This window comes from Pinus tabuliformis, chromosome 4_1 (assembly GCF_031772625.1).
Source record: "Pinus tabuliformis cultivar Carrire ecotype Pingquan chromosome 4_1, CPIR1, whole genome shotgun sequence".
Taxonomy (NCBI): domain Eukaryota; kingdom Viridiplantae; phylum Streptophyta; class Pinopsida; order Pinales; family Pinaceae; genus Pinus; species Pinus tabuliformis.
In genome coordinates this window covers 76,399,634-76,425,087 of record NC_142303.1, presented here as the reverse complement: position 1 = coordinate 76,425,087, position 25,454 = coordinate 76,399,634, and the positions used below count along the sequence as shown (strand labels likewise).

Below are 25,454 nucleotides of genomic sequence, written 5' to 3'. Positions count from 1 at the left end.
AAGAGTGAGGCAGATCCGAACCTTTACTTTATTGTGATTGGTGAGGAGCCTCTCATTCTGGTGCTGTATGTGGATGACTTGATCATTACAGGTGCAGAGAGACTCATAGAGCACTGCAAGAGAGATCTTGCGGCGGAGTTTGAGATGAAGGACATCGGCTTGATGCATTACTTTTTGGGTTTGGAGGTGTGGCAGGAGGAGGGGCATTTCTTCCTGGGGCAGGGGAAGTATATTGTGGACATCCTTAGCAGATTCCACATGGAGGATTGTAGACCCATGTCGACACCGATGATCACCAACTGGAAGAAGCTTCATGCTTCGGATTCCGAGTTGGTGGATCCCACATTGTACAGGCAGCTGATTGGTTCCTTGATGTATTTGGTCAACACTAGACCAGATATCTGTTTTGCAGTCAACACGATGAGTCAGTTTATGTGTGAGCCTAGGAAGGTTCACTGGGTGGCTGCAAAACACATTTTGCGGTACTTGCAGGGGACAGTGGATTATGGTCTGGACTACAGGCAGGGAGATGGAGTGAGATTGGCAGGATACACTGATTCTGATTGGGCAGGTTGTGCTTCTGATAGGAAGAGCACTTCAGGGTGTTGTTTTGGGTTGGGTTCAGCAGTAGTGTCATGGTTCAGCCGGAAGCAGCAGTCAGTAGCACTGAGTTCAGCGGAAGCAGAGTATATGGCAGCCAGTCTAGCTAGTTGTGAGGCCATCTGGCTTCGCAAGATGTTGTTTGGCTTATTTGGTCAGCCGTTGAGACCTTCAGTGATTTACTGTGATAATCAGAGTTGCATTAAACTCACGGAGAATCCAGTATTTCATGACAGGTCAAAGCATATCGGGATCAGATATCATTTCATCAGAGACTATGTTCAGAAGGGAGCTGTGAAGCTTGAGTATATTTCCACTGATGAGCAGGTTGCAGATATCCTTACCAAAGCCTTACCACGGGGCAAGCATGTCTACTTCAGAGACAAGATGGGTGTGGTGAGGAACACCTTCCTCGGTAAGAGGGAGTGTTGAAATTTGGTACCGGAGGACAGGTGGTTCCCTTAGGCTTTGATCTTTGGCCTAGGGAAAAGTGTCCAAAAGAATTTAATTTTTCTCCTAAAGTGACTTTATAATTTTATAAAGTTAAATCTAATTTAAAAGTGACTTTAAGTGATAAAGTTATTAAGTCTAATTTTAAAGTGACTTTTATAAAGTCAATGAAAAATTAGAAAGGAAAAGTGACTTTGGAAATAAATGACTAAGTGGGTCTTTATTAAAGTGGGGTGAATTAAAAAATAGAAAGTGAGATTTAAATGAGCATTTAATCTCAACCATTGATCTAAATCTATTTCAGCCATTGGATTTAGAGATCACCCAAAAGTCACTTGGATCACCCAAAAGTCACTTGGAGTTATATTAAAGAAGGAAAAGGAGGAAAAGGTCATTCATTCTTTCATGAGCAGATTGGGAGAAGGAGAGCAAGAGAGCAAGAGAGATTTCTGAGCAGGGAGGAGAAGGAGACAGCAGCTTGGCACACATTCCAAGGCAGCAGTTGAGCAGATTTGTACAGCTGATTCAGCACATAGTGAAAGGCAGATTTTTGCACAAAAATCGAGGAGCAGTTTGCTGATTTTTCTGCACACAAAACGGAGGTCGTACAGCATTTATTGCTGTCCTGTTTGCTGTAATTTCCAGATTGCTGTGAGGCACGGGAAAGGAGATAAGTTGTAAATTTGCTTGCTGATTTTTTGCTGAATAATTCTCACTGTAAAAAGACAATTTTCAGAAATAAAGAAGAGCTCTCAAACTGGTTTTCCCCAAGAGTTGTAGGGGGTTTTTCCAGGGTCAAGTTGACCAAAAATATCAGTGTTTTAATGTGTTTTAATGGCTGTTTTTAATTGCTGATTTTTAATTCTGCAATTTCCAGCATTCTGAAAAATTTCCAGAATTTGTGTTTTCAACAATATTTATTTTTTTCAGTCTGTTAAATGTATGGTTATGGGAATGGGCATTTAACTACATGGGAGAAATAAGGAGAAACTGAAAACCGGGGTGGGAAAACAGAAATTTTTTACACCTCTAAGACTTCCTTTTCATACAATCCCATGGTACGCGGACCAAGGGTGGATCTTATTAAGCTGACACAACCTATCTAAACTAAGGGTGAAAACCCTTTTTTACTCTTGATATCTTGGCACTTCGCGACCACAACATGTGGAGAATTTACACTCCTTTATACAAAATTCGGGCTTTCTACCCCAAAATTTGGGCTTTTAACCCCAAAATTGAGCCCAGGGGACCCATTCCCAACAGGCCCCCAACACAAACATGGTGACTCACCCTTAAGTCACTCGGTTGATGCGGAGATCTTGTCACATCGACCTGCCAGCTCCACTTGAACTACTACAACTTCGGTAGTGCACCGTGTTGCCGCTTATTTCATCTCCTCGACTAGTTGCTCTGTCGCTAGCTTTGCACTATCTGACTGTATCTTTTGCTGAGTCGCTTGTAGACTAGCCAGCTTGCCTTCAATAGTGGTCGTGATCAAATATGCCTCGTCTAGCCAAGGCTTCAAGCGAGCCTTCGGTATTGCTTCCTTTTTCTGAGCTATGTCCACCTGCTCTTTCAACGTCTTTGCCTCTTGTAGCTTTTCTAACCTTTGTGTGATGGAGACGGTGGACGTCGTCGCTTTAACTTCGTCATATCAATGTTGCAGCTCTCATGCCTCCATTTCTAGCCTATGTACATTGGGGTCCTCTTACAGGTAGGTGACTACTTCGAGCGATTTCTCAAAGAGCACAGTGCAATCCTTTACTGCGTTGTTCACTACTGCCACGTGTCTTTCACAACTATATCGCATTGCTCTCTAACTTCTGGTGGGGTTGAAGGTTGGGCCTTCAACTGCAATTATGTAATCTTGAGGTTTAGGTCAAACTGAACCTTCGCCAACTCTGTTCTGGCATCGTGCACTCCGACAACGAGCTTTTGAATCTACGCATCTACTAGCTTATCATCGAGAATGTCCAGCTCTGCGACAGACTTCCATGCCTCAACCACTACCTTGGTTATGCGCTCATTTTGTCTATGATGGCTTTGACGAGGTCAATAGCAGAATCTCTTTGTATAGTCATCTGAGCATTGTTGACTTTATGCTCACTGATTACCTGTAACGTGCATTTTTTGCGGGCCTGAAGTTTCACGATCACGCCATCTTATAAAATGTGAAGTGCCTCATTGGGAAGTGCAGCCAAATTGAGCCCAACTCCTTTGAGGACATTGACAGTGGGCTTGTCAACTTCAGTCTCTATGGTTAGCGCTCCCTCCGGCAGCACTATTGCCCAGGGATCCAGTGTGTGCACCATCCATGCTACTTCCGATGTGTCGGGCGCCAAACTTGTTGACGTTGTGCTGCTTCGTCCCACGTTGGTTTGGACCTGCAACGCCTGGATCTGCAACTTATGCAGACACGTCTAAATGGCACCCAAGGCCTACTTCTATTGTAGCTCGAACTTTTGCAATAGTTCCACAGTGGCATCCCTTACTGTATCACTAATATCATTTAAATCACCTTCTATTAAGGTGATCAGATCGAGAGAAGTCTTGCTAGCCTTAGACTTCTTTCGCAACCCTACCTACTCTGTATCTCTTTTGCACTTAACACAAAACGGAGTAGTCTCTGGGTCTACTCCTCCTTGTTCCAATTGCTGGTCCTCCTCCTTTGTCTACGAGGAAGGTGACTTTTGACTCTTTTCAAAGTCGCGCTCCTCTTCTTCCACCTGTCCTCCTATCTGCTTCACGGCGACGCGCTCTACCTTGGCCTTGTCCTCAACCTCCTTTTTTCTCTTTGCTACCAACTATTCCATCTTCAGCTTGGTCTCTTCTTTTTTCCACTGTGCTGCGATCTTACTAGACCCAGTTGTCAAGTCCGAGGCAGTGCGCCAATCTGTTGGCCAGTAGTCGAGGACTACTGTAATCACGTCGTCTATGGCAAGGTATGGCAAGTCATACAATTTTTGCTCAGGATCCTTTCGCGCTCGTATGGAGACACGATAGAAGTCAACCTTGAACTCCACATGCTCTTGCAGCTTTTCAAAAACTGTTGGCAACAGCCACAGTTTGCGGTTGATGGCCATTTGGATACTCATCTCCATCAAGATCCAAAAGATCTTTCTATCCTTGACCCTTTGGGGTCCTTCATAGCCCACAGTAAAGCGAACTTCGTTGCTTCTGGTAGGTCGGGTGCGACCGGAGGAAATTAGCTATCCTCTGGTAACTCCCACTCAACTAACACTATGGATAGCAACAACCATGCATAATGGAATGTTTTTTTGTGATCTTGTGCCTCTCTGCAATGAGAGGAACTCCCTACAGAGGTAGTGCGCCCAGTTAAACTGTACGCCCTCCACACACTAGGCTGCTAAGGCTACTACTAGTGTCAGCACTTCGTCTACGCGACACTTCCGCATATTCTTTCCTGCCAAGATTTACGTTGCTAATTTGACCACGGGGTCAGTTATACTTGTGATGGCATAGCCACGCGGATCCTTAGTGAGTTTGAATTTGTCCTTCATTGCTTCAGCGAGGTCAGGCTCGCCTCTCTTTCTGCCAAACACCATGGCCGTATTTTCTCCCAAGTGTGATAGCCGAGTGATCCTATGGATCAACATGTCAGTGATGGGTATCAGCTCTTCTAGACCATAGACACCCCTTGTGCACCAAGCACAACAGTTGCTTGATCACTACCAGGGTTATCCGTGTGCGGTTGTAATGCAGTACCCAAAGCATTTTTAATATACCCACCTTATCCACCCCTTGTACCCACTTCCTTGGCTCCAGCATGGTCACACCAGAGTCTTTGTAGAAGACGTGGTGCATGAGTTGGTTTATCGTTAAATGGGGAAAGCATTCCGCATCAGCCAAATCCCAGTCCTCCAATTTTTAAAGTGGGATGCACTGATCCGAATTGGATCCTCAAACACTCTTAAAAGTTTCCTGAACTCTATAAAACTCATACCAAAGTCTCAAAGTGCTATGGATGTTGAGCTTATCAGAAATAACCTTTGAACAATGGCAATTTGTGGTCAGCACGAAGCAACGAGAACCCTTGGTCAAAGCGCGCAGACCGTTGGCCCATGGTAACCGCATGCTGGCAAAAACTAGCAAAACGGGAAGACAAATCCAAAAACAGAGGCAGTTTCTTATACGCAATTAGCGCTAAAGCGCTAATTGCATATCGCAGGGCATCCCCCTCAATGAAGGAAAGCCCCGAGCACTTGGTCACGGGGAAAAGCATAGAACTGCACGGAAATCGCCAATTCCGTTAGAAGGCGGGCCCCGCGCTAAAACTGGCAAGATATCAGAAGGCCCTCAAGCGGTAAGCGGGTCCTGCCGAGTCCTGTGTGATTCTATACAACAAGTGACACACGTCCAGCGGATGAGAGAGAAAACCACTCTCATCGCGCGAGTAAAGGTCATGCTACTTACCCGCGTGATATGGACAGAGACCGTAGGATCTAGAGGCCCCAGATCAACGGCGAAGAAGCAATCCGATGGATGATCGGATTTGACAGGGAAATAGGTTGAGGTAGATAAGATTTGAGATCCGGCATGACCGATGAGTTGGCAGAGCAGGGGAATTCTAGCGGATAGAGATAGGAGATCTAGAGAGCCGGGAAGCAGAAACAAATAGTCAAGGAGCAGATTGGCTTTAAGCCACAAACAGACAAAGAAAGGAAAAAAGGAGAAGCAACAGTAAAAGAGAGCAAAGAGAGAGAGAAGCAAAAATTGCAGAGAATAGAGAAACCAAGCTAACCTGCAAAGCAAAGGCAGCATCGAGCAGACAAAGACAGAGAGAGTCCGAGAGTCTGTGAACTCCAGAAAAGGCTTGAGAGGTTCAAGCAACTCCTCTGTCTATACCTGTCACGTATTGAGTACCAAATTGGACTCATACCACTGAGACCAGTTGAGGTCAATATTCAGTAAGGGGATTCTATGTACTCTAGAGACTTGGGGAATCCAAGTATAGTCTGATCATTATCTGTTAAGTGAGACTCAATTTGAGCTCACTGTTGTAAACTCTATTTTTTAAGACACAATAAAAATGCCACCACTAAAGGCTGGACCAAGAGACATAGCCTAGGAGGATTGGGTGAACTCCTTATTAAATTTGTTGTGTTTATGTGTTTGCTTACTGTGTTCCCTTACTGTTTCAGTGTCTGTGTATTTTTCAATCTTATCGATCCATTGCATAAGATAACATAGGCACACCCCAGCACTTGAGTCTGTAATACACGAGTGATTTCAGATCAAGTGGTATCAGAGCTCCTAGGTTATTAAGGTTAGACAAGCTTGTATTGGATTTTGTTGTTGAATGCTAACTAGATCAAAGCTTAAATTAGGAGAAGGAGAGTTGGTCGAAACTAACCTGGAAATTGGAAGAGTCTATCCTAAGAAGAAAATGTCCGAAGAAATTCCCTTGGGACCAGACTCCCAATTCATAGATAGTTTCCTGGCCATGAGGTCCATGGTAGAGGAAATGTACAGGGAGTTTAAGAAAGGTAAAGATAAGATTCATCACACTCCAAAGAGAAAGGAGAAGAAGAATCTCTCCTCCATGACCACTCAAAAGGCAAAGGGAAAGAAGAAAACTTTCTCACACCTCCTAATAGCCCTGAACATAGAAAGTAGACATCTTTGATTAAATTAGATGTTAAATTTGATTTACCAATATATGATGGAGAGTTGAATGCAGAGAAGCTGTATAATTGGATCATACATATTGATGTTTATTGTAGAGTGCAGAGTATCGACTTAGACAAGAGTAAGATTCATTTGGCCAGCCTACGCCTCAAAGGCACTGCCTTGGTATGGTGGGAAGGCAAGACACAAGCTGACATGAAGAAACATGGTAAGATTCTTTCTGTTTGGAGTGAATTTTTTTTTGCAATAAAAAAGCAGTTCTATCCACTAACTTACATGCAACAAGCCATGATGAGCTGGAAAACTCTTCGCCAATTGAAAGGGAAAAGTGTACAAGGTTACACCCAAGAATTTAGGAAAAGAGCTTTGATTCTAGGAATTTCATTAGACTCACCTGAGACTCTGTTGAAGTACACAAGTGGTATACACAGCTACATGAGGCACACTATCCTCATGTTTAATCCCACTAGTATAGATGAGGTATCTGTTCAAGCTACACATTTAAAAGCCAGAGGAAATAATGGGAACCCAAAAGTTGGAGGATCATCCAAGCCCATTGCAAGCAAGAATAAGGAGAAAAGAAAATAGAAATGGAAAGAGAGGAAGGCCAACACTGCACAGAAAAGCAAGTCTTCATGCACTCACTGTAAGAAGGACGGGCATGATGATGAGCACTGTTGGATTTTGCATCTGGAGCTGAGACCTAAGAAATTTGAGGGCAAGAAGAAGAAGATCGCTGCAGCTATTCAAAAAGATTTGGGTTCAGACTTAGGAGATGAAACAACCATTGTAGCCACAGGTATAAAAGGTTGTCCGCTTTAGAGAATGCAGAAATCAAGAAGCAGGTGCAGGAGTTGCTTGAGAAGGGATTCATCAGACCTAGCACATCACCATGTGGGTCTCCAATTGTTTTGGTGAAGAAGAAAGATGGCTCGTGGAGAATGTGCATTGATTACTGAGCACTGAATAAAATAACAATAAAAAATCGTTACCCCCTTCCTCGCATAGATGACCTATTAGATCAATTGAAAGAAGCTATTTATTTTTCCAAGTTAGACTAGCATAATGGATACCATCAAGTCAAAGTTGCAGAACAAGATGCATGGAACACTGCTTTCAAAACAAAGCAGGGATTGTATGAGTGGCTGGTTATGCCTTTTGGCTTAACTAATGCTCCTGCTACTTTCATGAGAATAATGAATGATGTACTCAGACATTTTCTTGATGATTTTGTTATTGTATATCTGGATGATATTCTTATATTTAGCAAAACATGGGAAGAACATTTAAAGCATGTTAAGGAGACACTAGATGTTTTGAAAAGAGAAAAACTTTATGTTACTCTCAAAATGTGAAATTGGCAAAACATCTTTGAATTATTTGGGACATATAGTAGGGGGTGGTGAATTGAATATAGATCCCTCTAAGGTGGCAGTAAGTGTAAACTGGTCTAAACCCAAATCTGCTATAGAAGTTAGAAGCTTCTTAGGAATAGCTCAATATTGGAGAAAGTTCATTTCTAACTTTTCCCTAATTGTAGCTCCCTTACATGCTTTAACAGGATTGAACAAGGTGTTTTAGTGGGGAGGCAAACAATAGAAATCCTTTGACACCTTGAAAGAAAAGATTAGTACAGCACCAGTACTAGCACTACCTAATCTTCAAAGACCATTTGAGATCCAAACAGATGCCAGTGACTATGCCATGGGAGCAGTGTTGATACAGCACAGTAAACCCATATGTTATTATTCTGAGACATTTAATTCAGAAGTAGTTAACTATCCCACATATGATAAAGAATTGTATGCATTAGTACAGAGTGTGAAAAAGTGGAAACATTACTTAATGGGCAAGGAGACAGTTATACATACTGATCATCAACCACTTCAATATCTACACTCCCAAACTAAGTTGCGGCAATCAAGACACTACAGATGGATGGGTTTTATACAACAATTTCATTTAGTCATCAGATATAAAAAGGGCATACACAATAAAGTTGCAGATATGTTATCTAGACCTATTATAAATGCATCCACTATACTTAAGCATAGTTCAGTACTGCATGAGAGCTACATTGAACAATATTCTCAAGATATAAATTTTAGAGATGCATATGCAACTTTAAGTCAAGGAAAACGAGTAGAAGAATTGGATTATCACATTAAGGGCCAACTCTTGTATCATTGTGGGAAGCTATGCATTCTACAAACTAAAAGAGTAAAGATGATTCGGGAAGCACACACTTCTCTAATATCAGGTCACTTTGGTGTAAGTAAAACAATTGCACAGCTGCAAAGATTTTGTTATTGGCCAAAAATGAATGAGACAGTTTCTAGATATGTAAGAGGGTCTACCATGTGTGCTAAAAGCAAGCCCAACAATAGAAAACTAGGCTTATACACTCCACTGCCAGTGCCTTCTCATCCTTGGGAAAGTGTTTCAATGGACTTTGTTGGAGGACTACCTAAATCTAGGAAAGGTCATGACTATTTGTATGATGTTGTGGATAGGTTCAGTAAAATGTGTATTTTGATACCTTGTAATAAACATATTACAGCTGAACAAACTGCAAAGTTGTTCATTCAGCACGTATGGGTTCATTTTGGATTACCCACTTCCATTGTAATTGATCAAGACACCCAATTTGTTGGGAATTTTTGGTCGAGTCTGTGGGAACTGATGGACACCAAACTGAAGAAAAGCACAGCCTTTCATCCACAAACAGATGGCCAAACAGAAGTAGTTAATAGGACAGTGATCCAGTTGCTCAAAGGCTATTGCAGCAAGCATCCCAACCATTAGGATGAACATTTGTGTTATGTGTAGCATGCTTACAACCGAGCAAAACATTCTTCTACACAGAGATCTCCTTTTGAGACCTACTTTAGTTTCACACCGAGGTCTCCCTTGGATTTTGTCTTTGGTAAAGACATAGTAGTTGATGGACACAGTGATGTGGACAAGGCAACCAAGTTCATTGAACAAATCCAAGAGATTCACCAGGTAGTACAGGAACAGCTGGAAAAGAGCCAAGCCAAATACAAGGCAAGGCATGACAAGCATCAGATGGAGAATAGTTTCCAAGTTGGTGATCAAGTCTGGCTGTATATCAGCAAGGATGGAATGCAAGGTGAAGGTAGAAAGCTAAAGCCAATAAGGTATGGACCTTTCAAGATACTTGAGAAAATTGGTGAGAATGCTTTTCGCCTTGATTTACCAACTTACATGCACATCTACTCAGTCGTTAATGCAGACAGCTTGAGACTATTTGAACCTTCATTAATTGAAGATCCCGAAGAGCATAGTTAATTGCCTTCTCTTGATGATCTGTTACCTGAATATCTGCATGAATTGTAGGAAGATACAGTTCTGGACAGGAAGGTGAGGACGACGTGCAGTGGAGATGTTGAGTACCTCAGGATTGGACTCAAGGGTTCGAAGCCAAGCAATGAAAAATGGATAGAGATTGGACAAGTGAGACAGCTATACCCTCACTTAGTCGATGCTTGAAAACCAACTTTTGGTGGTCCAAAATCTTTTTTTAGTGGGAAGGCCGTGATCCGAATTGGATCCTCAAACACTCTTAAAAGTTTCCTGAACTCTATAAACTCATACCAAAGTCTCAAAGTGCTATGGATGTCGAGCTTATCAAAAATAACCTCTGAACAATGGCAATTTGTGGTCAGCACAGAGCAACGAGGACCCTCTATCAAAGCGCGTAGACTGTTGGCCCATGGTAACTGAGTGCTAGCACAAACTAGCAAAACGGGAAGTCAAATCCAAAAACAGAGGCAGTTTTTGATACGTGATTAGCGCTAAAGCGCTAATTGCAAATCGTAGGGTGTCCCCTCAGTGAAGGAAAGCCCCGAGCACTTGCTCACGGGGAAAAGCATAGAACCGCACAGAAATCGCCAATTCCATCAGAAGGCGAGCCCCACGCTAAAACTGACAGGATATCAAAAGGCCCTCAAGTGGTAAGTGGGTTCGGCCGAGTCCCACGCGATTCCATACAATCAGTGACACGTGTTTAGTGGATGACAGAGAAAACCGCTCTCATCGCACGGGTAAAGGTCATGTTACTTACCTGCGTGATATGGATGGAGACCGTAGGATCTAGAGGCCGTAGATCAACGGCGGAGAAGCAATCCGATGGATGAACAGATTCGACAGGTAAATAGGTTGAGGCGGATAAGATTTGAAATCCGGCATGACCGATGAGTTGGTAGAGGTAATAGTTTCGTGAGCAATCTTGGAGAAATGGAAATAACGACTATAAAAAGAGAACTGACACTCAGTTCATGAGGAAATAGGTGGCCACCTCTCTGTGAAGTGTTACAGTGATGATGACACAGAGCAGGGGAATTCCAGAGGACAGAGGTAGGAGATCCAAAGAGCCAGGAAGCAGAAACGAACAATCAGGGAGCAGATTGGCTTTAAGCCACAAACAGACAGAGAAAGAAAAAAAGGAGAAGAAGCAGTAAATGAGAGAAATGAGAGAGAGAAGCGAAAATTGCAAAGAACAGAGAAGTCGAGCTGACTTATAGAGCAAAGGCAACATCGAGCAGACAAATACAGAGAGAGTTTGAGAGTCAGTGAACTCCAGAAAAGGCTTGAGAGGTTCAAGCAACTCCTCTGTGTATACCTGTCAGGTACTGAGTACCAAATTGGACTCATACCACTGAGACCAGTTGAGGTCGAGATTCAGTAAGGGGAGTCTGTGTACTCTAGAGACTTGGGGAATCCAAGTACAGTCCTACTGATCATTATATGTTAAGTGAGACTCAATTTGAGCTCACTGTTGTAAACTCTGCTTTTTAAGACACAATAGAAAGGCCACCACTGAAGGCTGGACCAGGAGACGTAGCCTAGGAGGATTGGGTGAACTCCTTATTAAATTTGTTGTGTTTATGTGTTTTCTTACTGTGTTCTCTTACTGTTTCAGTGTCTGTGTATTTCACAATCTTATCGATCCATTGCATAAGATAACATAGGCACACCCCAGCACTTGAGTTTGTAGTACCTTCATTAATTAACTGAGATCATTCACGAGTGATTTCAGATCATGCGCCCTAGGCACGATCCTTCAAAAACAATTTGGTCCAGTAGTAAGGGTGTGTGCAGTGTGACCTTACTTTCATCAATATCCTTTGGAACCTTTGTCTTGCCTCTACACGGAGGAATGTACTCGGGTAGTTTAGAAATGGGGTCAGACCCCTCCAAGTCAATGTCCTTCGTCCCCTCCATATCAATGTCGTCTGCACCCACATGAATTTCTTCAACATTGGCTTCAGGATTTAGGTCAATCACCTTGCCCTTCTCCTGCATGGCAGGCTTTCCTGTCTGTGGGCACTTTTTGGTGACGTGTGTACCAATTGTTGTGCTTTCTACTTATCCTTCTTTGATTTTGGACCCTCCTTGGTCAGCGTAGGCCTTGGCCTAGGTGTCCTCGGTTATTTTGGCACTTTTTTCGATACTTTGACGCTTTAAACCTCTGGTGTAGCTCCCTCAGCTGCCAATACTACCTCTAGGGTAGTTCCTTTGGCTGCCATTGCTACTCCTACATTCACGGTTTTTGCAGGCGCCGACATAACGCTAGACAAAAACACCTACATCTTCGTTGGTAACTTCTCAAACACGGAACTCGCTATCAGGGCTTCAAAGATCTCAGGGTTCATATGTGCCTGAGAGCTTAATACCTCAATTCTCAAAATGCCAAGTGTTTTTCGTTGGGCAGCCACCTGTAATTTATAGGCATTTTCGAATTCAAGTCTGATTGTTCCCCCCATAACGGGTTCATAAATGTTGGATTGGCGGCATACTTTCACATATCTTTCCCTTAAATTCAAACCTAAATGCCCCCCCCCCGCGCTCCATTTAGCCGTTTTCCCATTGTCATGTCATGAACAGTGACCATAACGGTCACTTTCCGACTACCCTGCACGGTCCATTCTTGGATAGCGCAGCTCCCTGTGCGTTTCTGTTGATGTTGTGGCATTCCTTCATCCGCACAGTTCCCTAATCGCGCAGCTCCCCAACCTGTGCTATGTATTTTATAGTCCTGCCCTCCTTCCAGCTGCCTGTAGTGCTAAGACTATGCTTCCATCATGTAGTCATCTAGCCGGATCATCGGTGTATGGCTTCAATCAACTGCCATTCACCCGTCCTGGGAATGATCCTCCATTCAATTTTACCAACTAAACTGCTCCACCATCGATAATCTCCTTGATGACATAGGGCCCCAACCAATGCATCCGAAATTTTCCTGGAAATTTTTCAAACTTGCTGTCATATAACAAAACCAAATCATTTACCTTGAAGGTGCACAGTTTGATGTGCTGATCGTTCCATTCCTTTTTGCGCTCCTTTTGAACTTGTTGATGAAATCCAGCAAGAAATCTATCCTCCTCAAGTTCCGTTAGCTGTGCGACCCTCTCTTCCAGGGCTTTGCGATCCGCCATTCTTGTGAATGCTGCTATGTGCAGACTAGGTACAATGTGCTCCATCAGCATCACAACTTCTATGCCATAAACCAGTCTGAATGGTGTTTGTCCAATCAGTTTTTTGGAAGTCATCCTGTAAGCCCATAGCACTGTGGACACGCGAACATCCTAGTCGTTTATTTGATCATTGCAAATTTTTGTCAACGTGTTCTCTAGTATTTTATTAAATGCTTCTACCATTCCATTAGCCTGCAGGTGATATGGCATGCTTTTTTGATGGTAAACCTAAAATTCCTCCATCATCGCATAGATCATCTCATTGAGAAAGTGTGTACCGCAATCGCTCATTAGAATTTTTGGACAACCAAACCATGTCAGTACATACTCAAAGATAAATTTGGTTATTTTCGCGCCTGTACAGTCCTTCACAAGCTGTGTCAACGCCCATCTAGTTAAATACTTTGTCGTGGTGCTGATATATCACGCACCCATCTTCTTCCCTAAAGGCTGAATTGGTCCTACAAAGTCAATCGCCCACTTCTTGAAGGGTTGTAGTGATATCTATGGATTCAGTGGCAGCAAATCCCTACGTGAGGGTGTGCCCATCCTTTAGCATGCATCGCATGCCCTACAACACGATTTTGAATCCTTATGCAAGGTTGGCCACCATAACCCAACGCGTAAAATCTTGCGTTGTTGCTTTTCCTACATAATAACCTCCCGCAATTCCATCATGAGCCTCAGCAAGGATGCTATTTCATTAAACTCTGGCACATAACGTCGCAATACTTCATATAATCCCATTTTGTACAAGTGCCCTGCAATGACAGAAAAATCTGTCGCGCTCACTACCAGTTCCTTCTTTTGTTGACTTGTATAACCATCTGGAGTCATTCCTATGGCCAGGTAGTGGATAATATCTTCAAAGAGACTATTCGTGACGCGCATTGCAATGAGTTGCGCGTCAAGTAGTCCCTCCTCCAAATTAGTAGGTTCTTCTCCCGTTTCAATGCACGACAAATGATCTAATCCAGCATTCAACCGTCCTAGTTTCACAATAACTTCAAAATCATATTCTTGGAACAACAATAGCCACCTGCATATCTTTCTCCCCAACACAGGCTTGTTGACCAAGTATTTCAACGTGGAATGGTCTATATACATCTGAAAGTGTCCGCCCAACAAATAGTTCCTGAACTTCTCGAGGGCATACACCATAGCTAATCCTTTGCGCTCTGTTGTGGAATATTTTTTCTCCGCTTTGGACAGCTTCCTACTTGCAAACATTATAGGATGATCCAAGTCCCCTTCACCGGCCTGTGTCAATACTGCTCCCAGCATAATCCATGACGTGTCCACATGCACATGAAATTCCTTCTTCCAATCCAGGAAGATCGAGATTGGCACGGTGACCATCTTCTCCTTCAGCACATCCAAGCTCTTTTGGCATTCTTCATTCCAATAGAACATAACATCCCTTTTTAACAATTTTTCCATCGGCACAGTAATCTAGGCATAGCTCTTGATGAATTTCCTATAGTATATCGTATGCCCCAGTGTTGCGCATAGCTGTTTCACACTCCTTGGTGCCTCCAAATTGATTATGACCCCAATCTTAGCTGGGTCTACCATCAAGCCTTGTCTGCATACCACGTGGCCCAGCAAGACCCCAATGATCAACATTAGTTAACCCATCATAGTGAGGCATATTTATTACCTTTGATGATACACACGCAATGACTTGATCATCATATTACAACGTAGCGTAGATACTTCATGTAGTCGATTTTTCTAATGCTCTAGTTCCTCATATGAATCTGATGTGCAGGAGCTCTTGTGGTCCCATGTAATACGTCTATTTGCTGTCAGATTCACCCAATCCTAATTTTGTGCCGTTATTTTGTAAATCTGGTCCAAATCGTCATCACTTTCATAATCATAGACCGGTTCTTTATAGCATGGTCCTTCTGCAAGATCCAGTGGCACCATTACGCGGAGTGATTTCTTCTCAAATATCATCTTTCGCTTCTTCAGGTTTATTACCCCATTCATGTCAGTGGCCCAATTGATCCCAAGGAGCGTGGGGTAGGGATTGCTATCATCCATAATCTCTATTACTTCAAAATCCACTAGTGCTCTCATGCCTTCGATGTCAAATGTTACCCCCTGCAATCTCCCCATTAGGATGATTTTTTTCTGACTCGTTGTCCCTAACTGAATCAGAGACCACTGTAGCACAGGTCTCCCCATTCTTTCCAATGTTTGTTTCGTCAAAACATTTGCATCGGACCCTAGGTCCAAGATAACTTGGTCCATTTCGTATTCTCCTATCTGCGTGGTGAGTCTCATCTCACATCCAATGCTTACCTTATGCTTACCAAGCTTTTGTACTACACGCAATTTTTCAGTGGCATTTTCTTTGCTAGCACAATGATTGATCAGTTCCTGCAGTCCCTTCACTGCCTTGCTATCGCGTAGCAATTTCATGCAGGTTTCTAAGAATGTGGTATTCATGGACGATCCATTTCTTCTACCGGTTTCTCTTGACATCTTGAGGTAGAGTCCTCAGCGAAACTTTTCTTTGCTTCCATAAATGTTTCTTTTTCATGTTCCAGATCAAACCCAATCTCCTTTTTTGGTGCTTTGCGGACCCACTCACCTTCTGTAGGCTACTTTCCTTTATCCTCACTAGTTGTCGTTCCACTTTGTAGCATAATGTTTACCTTAGGGTCTTCCTCGCAAGGCTTAGCCCTCATCATCTGTAGGTTTTGAGGCGGCTACGGAGGTTGTGCCCCCTTTTTGTGAATCTTAGCCAACAATATAGGGCAATCCTCCGTCGCATGGTCAAACTGAGTACAATAGCAGCATGACAATCGCTTCGGATTTGAGTAGTCTCTCACGTAGTGTCTTGGTCCTCCATAATTATATTAAATAAGCTACCCTCAACCTCTACTAGGTCCCCCTCCACCTCGGCCTCAGCCGCACCCCTGATACTCTCCTCGCGCTCCTCTAGTGCCTTGGTACAGAGGCCGTGTTTTTGCCTACACCTTGTATTCAGGGTCCTATCCATCATTAATTTGTGACTACGACAATTACGCTCGTCATGCCCCACTGATTCACAGAAATTGTGGAAGAGCTATTGTGGGGTCTGTATGAATTTCTGCAGCAAATGGAAATTGTTGGTTGCATGTTTCCTAGCTACCTGGCAGATGGCACACCATAGCATGGGCCTTGTACTTGGCCCTGCTGCAACCTATGACCTCATAGGAATTGGTCCCCCGGCTGCAACATAATTTGCAAAGACTGGACAATGATCATTGTCATGCCCCTGACCTTTGTATTTCAAGCACCAGACTTCTTCGCGTGCCTCTAGACGAGTTGTTCTGTCTTTCTTTAGGCTTTGCATTTCAAGGCATAGGTTCTGCAACTGCACATGAATCTGCTGAACCCCCATATTAGCATCCTGCATTGGTGTCTCGTACAATCTCATCGTGATTTCCAAAGCTTCCGTCTGGGTCTCGATCTTCTATTGTGATAGCGCAACCCTTAGGTGAGGCAAGAGCGAAGCCACAAACCATTTGTGGTGCTGCCCATCAGTCAGATTCATGTTGGCTTCACGGATCGTACACTTCAATCTTTGATCCAAATCCTATGGTGTCTCTCCAAGCTTCATCATGATCTCCTTGAATCCCACAATGGATTGTGCTTGAGACTCAAGTCTATTGAATTCCCTATTTAGCACAATTTAGATATTTGCCAATGCGGATGTCGAGTTATCAGTACTGTACTTAATGTACCACATTCGTGCACAGTCCTACAAAGAACTAACCAACGTTTCTTTCTTCATTTGATTATCCATGAAACCCTAAGCTTCCCATACAGCCTTCGTAATGAACCAAAACTAGTCCGGATCTTCATTTCCTACACCCTTGAACACAGGTAGCTTTACAGAGTTCGCCATGTTGAACAGTGGTGGAGGTGGTGGCAGTGTGGGTGAAGGGTTAAGCTGTGGAGGTGAGGATGGAGGCGGTGTCGATGGATGAGATGAGAATGGAGGCAGTGTAAGTATTCGCAGGAACCCTTGTCTTATCAATTGAATATTGCTCAGCTAAGAATCCTGTGTTGCTCCTTTGTCATCACTCAGAGGAGGCTCAATCAGCGGTCCAAGATTAGCATAATTGTCATAGTTATGAATTAATGATGGACATGACACCTGTATACATGGTGCAGGAAGAAATGTGGGCTCAGGAAGGCGCTGGAGGAGCGCGAGGTGAGTATCAGGGACCGACAATGGAACCATTTGTTGGCTTGATGGGCCCTGACCCAGGTTCAGTGTTAGTCAGACAAGAAAATCCCTACACTGCTGGCACTTTCAACATCAGACCGCAGAGTGCAAACTGAAGTCTCACCCGAAGTAGTATGGAGGGATGCAGGAACCAAGTTTTTGCACCCTGAGATGGTTGTGATGTCGATTTTACACTTTAGCTCTGCCTTAACGCAGATCGATTTTAGGGCTTATCGAAGTACTCCTTTATTAGTCTTTTAGAACTTCCGTGAAGGTCTATGATCGTCCTTCGCATAACCGTAAGAAGTAATTCAGGCACTTATGCGCCTCTGTAACTATTTTTCTGTATAGTTTCCTGAATTATCTTAAGTGTTCACTAATTCTACCATGCAATTAAGATTGTCTTCGCATAAACATATATCTCTACTTGCATTCATATAACAGAAGAAAACATATATATTTGCACATCAAATTAGCAATAAAACATAAACCCAGTGGTTAACATAGCATAATCACATGCAAGTGACAGAAGTAAAATGCACAGTAATTTCATAATACTTCTCTTTATTGATAGTTCAGATTTTCCAGTACATACTCTAACTGCCCAGCGCAAACAGTTGTATGGGTCCGTGCACTTAGCTATGGACTTCTACCCTAGGCCTCTACGCACTGAGCTATAGAGCCTCTTTCCTATGCTAATACTCTCGCTCTTAGCCTTCACAAACCCATCAATGAGTATCTATGAACTATCTTCTCTTAGACTCCTCTAAGACTTCCTTTTATAGAATCCCATGGTCCATGGACCAAAGGCGTATCTCATCAAGCTGACACAAACTATTTAAATTAAGGGCAGAAACCCTTTTTGATTTTTGATATCTTCGTGCTCCATGACCACAAAATGCGGAGACTTTACATTCCTTTATACAAAATTCGGGCTTTCTGCCCCAAAACTTGGGCTTTTAACCCCAAAATTAACCCCAGGGGACCCATTCCCAACACATGTCCACATCTATCTAGACTCATACTATGGCACATTAGTTCATCCATGTATTGTATGTAATTAATATGCTATCTTTTCATTTTTGTTCTTGATTATAATTCATTTATTCTTTCTTTCAACTTTCTTGTTTCTTTCTAACTTGCAAGTTTTGTTCATTATTTTTTACCTACATCAATTATGTGCAAGCTCAACTACAATTTCACATGGTATCAAAGTCCATGGGATCTAGGAAGAAGGAGCATAAACAACATTTTTGTAGTTACCTGAGATTGGAGCTATTGGAAATATTGCAGTTTCCACCTTGTTGAAAATAGCAACAAGAAATGCTAAAAATAGAATTTCTAAAAATAGCACTACTATAAATAGCAGTTCAGATAGTGTTAATCTTAGCAACAATGGATGGAAAAATGGAAGTGCTAAAAATATCATTCTATAAATAGCATTTTGGGATACCTTATTATTTTAGTCAGTCTCTAAAGTAAAATAGTGAAGTAAAATTCGAATTTGATCTTAGTTGTTTGTAAATTAATTAATTAATTCATTTTGAGTTAATTAGTTAAGGAAAATCAAACATGAAGTCTATGTGGGGACATGCAACAGTTTCTCCATTAATTGAGGAATTTATCCATCAATTAAAGAGATAAGGATGAGTTGTAATATTGATTTGTAATTAGTTGACTTAGTTAACTGAGTCAAATCCAATTAGATTAATTCAAACAGTTTGTTGAATTAATGTAAGTTCAGTTAGTTAATGCTTGCATGCATGTAACTGCTACACTTTAGATAACTAAGTATTCTCTCATAAATAACTCATGCATGTCAGTTCAGACTAAAACCCAGTTAGGATCAAATGGAGGGGCAGGGTACTATTAGTTGCTAGAATATTCCATTGTGAATATTCCTTGCATGCAGAAGGAATTCTTTCCTTGACTGCGCAGTTACTTCTTTAGGTTTAGTGAGTGTGATGAGGCCAATTCACACATGTGGCTTCACTAGATCCCAAGAAAAACTGCGCAAGGAAATAGGAGGCTTGGAGGGCTTGAGGAGGACATATATAGTGTCTATTCAGTCTATGAGCTATATTGTTTGATTGCAGAGAGAGCAGGATAGCTTGAAAGCTGATTCTTTTTGTAACTTGAAAAAGATTTCCACTTGTATGATAATACAGAGTTGGGGTTTTAGGCTGAGGCTTTCCCCAGGATATTTCTTTTGTGTTATGTGTGATTGATTTCTCATTCTCAGTTATATGTGTTCTCTTGATCTTGCTCAATTCGATTAAGCTTCCGCACAGTGTTGTAGAAGTAGATCTTGTATTGTGTTTTAGTATATTGCATAATATGTTGATCAACAATGGGAATTTCTACACACCTTTCTCAATTCTCACGCCATATAATTATTTCGAATGGAAACCAAAGATGTTGCTTTAACTCAAAAGTAGAGGCTTGTATTAGATAGCCATGGGAATAGAAATTGAGACAAATTCCATAGTTGAAAACTCCTAATATTTCAACTACATGGACAAGACCTTCATTCTCATTTAGTTGTATTCCACTTGTTATTATCACCAAAAGGGTACTCCACAAGTGCATGCATAAGTTTTACCTTAAGTGATAACTACATGGCCAGTTAATTAGGACTAGAGCCAATTTTCTTTAGTGCATGTCCACATCTATCTAGATTCATTACTATGGCACATTAGTTCATTCATGTATTGTAAGTAATTAGTATGCTATCTTTTCATTTTTGTGCTTGATTATAATTCATTTATTCTTTCTTTCAACATTTTTTTTTCTTTATAACTTGCCAGTTGTGTTCATTATTTTATAGCTAAATCAATTATGTTCAAGCTCAACTACAAGTTCACATGGTATCAAAGTCCATGGGATCTAGGAAGGAGGAGCATAAACAACATTTTTGTAGTTACCTAAGATTGGAGCTATTGGAAATAATGGAGTTTCCACCTTTCTCAATTCTCATGCCATATAATTATTTCGAATGGAAACCAAAGATGTTGTTTTAACTCAAAAGTAGAGGCTTGTATTAGGTAGCCACGAGAATAGAAATTGAGACAAATTCCATAGTTGAAAACTCCTAATATTTCAACTACATGGACAAGACCTTCATCCTCTCGTGCTCATTGATTTCTCTAGAAATCATTTTGAAGCATGCCCCACTCCAAACTTAATGAAGTTTGGAGTGCTTTGGAGTCTCTTTAGGAAGCGGGGTGATATGGTCATGTTTTTTGAAAATAAGCTCAACTCATTATCTATTTAAAAAAACATTCAATATTTTTTCACGGGGCCCAAAGCCTCGCTTTTCAACTTAAAGGATGCAAAATCAACAAATTCAATGAAGAAGGCCAATTAAGCATCACTCTATTCTCAAAATTAGGTCTTCAATTTTTACACAATCACTTAGGGGAATTTTGAGCTCTAAAATAGGTCTTTTAAGGAAAATAATAAAATAAGAGATGAATTTTTAAATAAAAAGAAGGGAAGCTACATTTTTTATCGTATTTTTCCTCGTAAGTTTCCTCAAATGTCAAGTGTAGACATCTACATAGTTTTGAGTAGACTCACACTAAAAAAATACATGAAAAAAGAATGTTCAACATATGTATTTTCATTTTTTTCTATATGGGTTTTATTTTTAAATAAAAAGAAGGGAAGCTACATTTTTTTATCGCATTTTTCCTTGTAAGTGTTTTATCGTATTTTTCCATGTAAGTTTCCTCAAATGTCAAGTGTAGACATCTACATAGTTTTGAGTAGACTCACACTTAAAAAATACATGAAAAAATAATGTTCAACATATGTATTTTCATTTTTTTCGATATGGGTTTACTCAAATATATGGTACTCGTTGGATGTGGAATTTACTTTCGCTTTATATTTACACTTAAAATTTGAGTAAACTTATAAAAAGATGTGGAATTTACTTTCGCTTTATATTTACACTTAAAATTCGAGTAAACTTACAAAAAGATGTGGAATTTACTTTCGCTTTATATTTACACTTAAAATTTGAGTAAACTTACAAAAAAATACACACTAAAAATATAACTAAAAAGTAGTATTTTCCCTCTAAAATGACATTATCATTTTGAATTTTATTAGAATTTTAAAATTAAATTTTAAAATTTTTTTATGTTTTGATTTACATTTTTTACTTCAAAATTACCCTAATATTCATAACAAAAACCGCGTGGAATATCCTCTCTAGCAAATTTTAATTTTATAATATCTTAATTCAACCGTTGGTTTTTGTTTTACTTTTGGTTTGTCATACATCCACGAAAAATAAACACAAGAGTGCAACCGTCGGAAGAAAAGGGAACGACAATTTCGTTCTGTAATGGTAGCCATTACAGAACAAAGTGCCCTCTTATCTGAAATCCAAATTCTAATTCAAGGCATCGATACAGGTGCCGCCTGATCTGAAATCCAAATTCTCATAGCAAATTCTGGGTTTCTCAATTTGGGTCAAGCGGATCAGGGCGCACACATGATAAGCGAGCCATAATTATGGGGAATTATGAATTGGATTTAAAGATCGGAGAGGCGTCTGGTCTCAAGCCTGACAACGATAAGAGGCCTCTGTGGGTGTATCCTGACGGGACAATTATTCTTGAAACCTCCTCCGAATTCTACAAGCAGGCTTCCCAATTTTGCATAGCGATTGCAGAGCCAGAGAGCAGGCTGCGACAATTTCACGAATATAAAATCACGAGCGCGTCTTTGTATGGCGCGGCTTGCGCGGGGTTGGATTCAAAAAGAATCATTAAGGTCCTCAATCTGCTGTGCAAAAGCAAGCTTCCCGATAATGTTATTAGATCAATTCGGAGAAACACCTTAAACGTGGGGAAACTGAAACTGTACTTGAAGGAAGGCAGTTTCATTCTGGAGGGCAACACAGCACGCGATGTTTCCACCATTCTCGGAGAGTCTGGTGTCTAAAGTGCCGTAGAAGCTCAACTGAGTGCTAAGAGTCTACGGATGGATTCGACTAAATTGGTGCAAGTGAGGCAGAAGTGCAGAGAAATCAGTTATCCTCTTGTTGAAGAATACGACTACAAGAACGATACTAGTTGCCCCACACTGGACATAAAGCTCAATCCCATGGCGATGCTATTGATTCGGCCTTCTCAAGTAGGAGTCTCAAACATATCAACCACTTCACCTTTTAATCCATTTTATTGCTCTCAACTTTCTTTCAAAATACTACAAAATAAACCACAGAAAAGAAAGTTGTATGAAACTTTTATCTGCAACTTTTTTTATTTTCCAATTTGAAAAATAAATTTATTTTCAGTGACAAGACTCTGATTATCCACAGTGCTGTTTGAATGTTGTCTATGAATGTTGTTCAGTTTCCAAATTTGAAAGAGGATTCATTATCTTCTTTAGGATTCAAAATATTGACAACATTCAAATATCACTGTGAATAATCTGAACCTGTACCTACAACTACAAACCACAAAAAACTTTAAGCAAAACAGACTTATTTTCATTTAAAAACCAAATCAATGTTATTTATTTCATGGATCAAGGTACCCTGCTAAAAAGATTACTGCCTTAATTCCTAACTTCAGAAAAGAAAATCTCTCTGCAATTGCATTCATAAGCTGCATTTCATTCTCCAGAATTTAACTGAATCGCTCTCTCTTAACAAGAATACCACAATTGACGTAACCGATAAGGATTAAAATATTTGGTATTTAATGTTGAAAGTTTGAGGAAAGCTTTTGTTTTCCTCCACTCTCTTCGTAATGAATCTAAATGGAATCTGTAAATCAGAGATTGTATGAATTTGGTTTACAGATAATTAAGCAGAGATTAAATTGTGCCCCACATTCATCCTGTAACTGAAAGCGGGTGCACTGAAAGAAGGAATGGTGCATGGTAACGTTACTTGATGCATATTTTCAACCCGATAGAGACGTTCTGGGTGGAACAATTCCATTCGCAATGCACAATCATAATTTAACGATTCCATCGAAGCTTGGTACGACATCATGATGACTCGTTCGGACTCAATTGAATTTCTTGTGTGTTTTTAATAAGAGTTTTTTTATTGGAGTGGTTTTTAATGTGATTTTTTGGATTTTTTGGTGTTAAAATTTGGTGAGAAATTTGAGGTGAAATTTTGATTTGTGTTATTTTAAATTGGTGTTCTGACTATATACATTCAGCACTCTAAAAAAATTTCAAACATTCAGATTGTGCAAAAATTACCCATTAAATTTATGATTTCAATAAATTTTTGCTAAATTTTAAAAATAAAACATAAAAACCTACTCTTTTTTCCAAAAATTCTAGCTAAAAACTAATTTTATATGGCTTGTATGTGGAAAGTCAATGAAGTAAAATCAATTATTGAAATTGTTCATGATTAAGTTTGAATATTGGAGGTATGCTTGGGGTTATGCTTATTTTTATTACATATTTCGGGCATCCAATTAGTATGATGTAAAGTCACAAGTTGAATATACTTAGTATTGAAGATAATACATATGTGCTTTAGTTAGACTACTTGAGTACCGTTTGTAGTGAAACTTTGTTATTATTACCAAAAGTGTTTTAAAAGTGCATGATAGATTTTACAATAACTTGTAACTATTACATGGCTAAGTAAATAGGATTGAAGATAATACATATGTGCTTTAGTTGGACTACTTGAGTACCGTTTGTATGGAAACTTTGTTATTATTACCAAAAGTGTTTTAAAAGTGCATGATAGGTTTTACTATAACTTATAACTATTACATGGTTAAGTGAATAGGATTAGTGTTAGTGTTCTTGAATGCATATCAAGATCTCTTTAGATTCACTATTATGGTTTATTATTTTGGTCATGTATGATACATGTTATTTGTTTTTTTTGTGTTTGAATAGATTTATATGGTTAGGTGGCCTCAATTTAGATTCACTATTATGGTTTATTATTTTGGTCATGTATGATACATGTTATTTGTTTTTTTTGTGTTTGAATAGATTTATATGGTTAGGTGGCCTCAATTTGTCTAGAGGGAAACTAGAATTGTTGACCACCTAATGACATTATAAGTTATCCTGTAGCAAAATGTAATAAGTCTAATCATCCATGCCAAATAAGTCTGATTTTCTTTGTACCACCTAGAATCTAAATAACTATAAATGTAACTATAAACATATTGGACATTATAGGACTGCTACATACAATAAAAAGAAAGACAGAGGGACAAACACTAAGTTAATCATCTCGATAGGACCAAGGTCCTTCGTGCTGGAGCTAGAGAGCTTTGTTTCATGAATGCATGGTATGTGTTGCTCAATAAGGTTGAGGCGCCCATTCTGCTTCTGTAACTAAAACTAAATTTTCTAAAATCCCTTGCTATAATTTGAAAACCCATGAGTGGTCGTGGCCCACCAGACAGAATCTTATCTAATGATTTGGCCAGGAGGCTCTTCATCAACCAATACAAGTGTGGTGTTTTCTTGAATTGAGTTTCCCTGCCTTTGGTATGACTAGGATCGGGCACTAATGTTTGCTAGTTATCCAAATCGCTGTCCATAATCCCTACTTCTTGATTAACCTCTTCGTCTCATTCCTCAATTAGCTAATGAACCTAGCCAAGGTGCCCTCATGATACATTGTTTCCACTTCATTGATGATGTTTGAAACTAAATTTTGGCCCTCGAGCTCTCCCCCAAATGAGCTTGGCAGGTTACCCCCAGGGGATTCCTTGGAGCTTTTCCTTTGGCCACGTGAGCTTTGGGAAACCTTGCGCTTTCCAGATGTGGAATGAGCCATGAAACTTTGAAACCTGCAATTTATTTGACTAACAAACAGAGTCCCCATAAACCACCTAAATGGGAGCTTTAAACCATAAACAAAAAGCTTCCAAGGGTCACCATAGAGCCAGGGACTTGCCAGAGGAAACAAATGAGAGGCCAGAAACTGAACCAGGCCCCAATTCAACTGCCTAACACAAATAGGCAACTAACAAGAAAGAAACCCCTTGAACCCAACATGCATCCACTTCCTT

General features: G+C 40.6%; 1 pseudogene; it reads left to right on the top strand.

Annotated features, from left to right (window-relative positions):
* Nucleotides 1-21,951: 21,951 nt before the first annotated feature.
* LOC149174231 (general transcription and DNA repair factor IIH helicase/translocase subunit XPB2 pseudogene) overlaps nt 21,952-25,454 on the top strand; it is a 73,007-nt pseudogene continuing 69,504 nt past the window's right edge.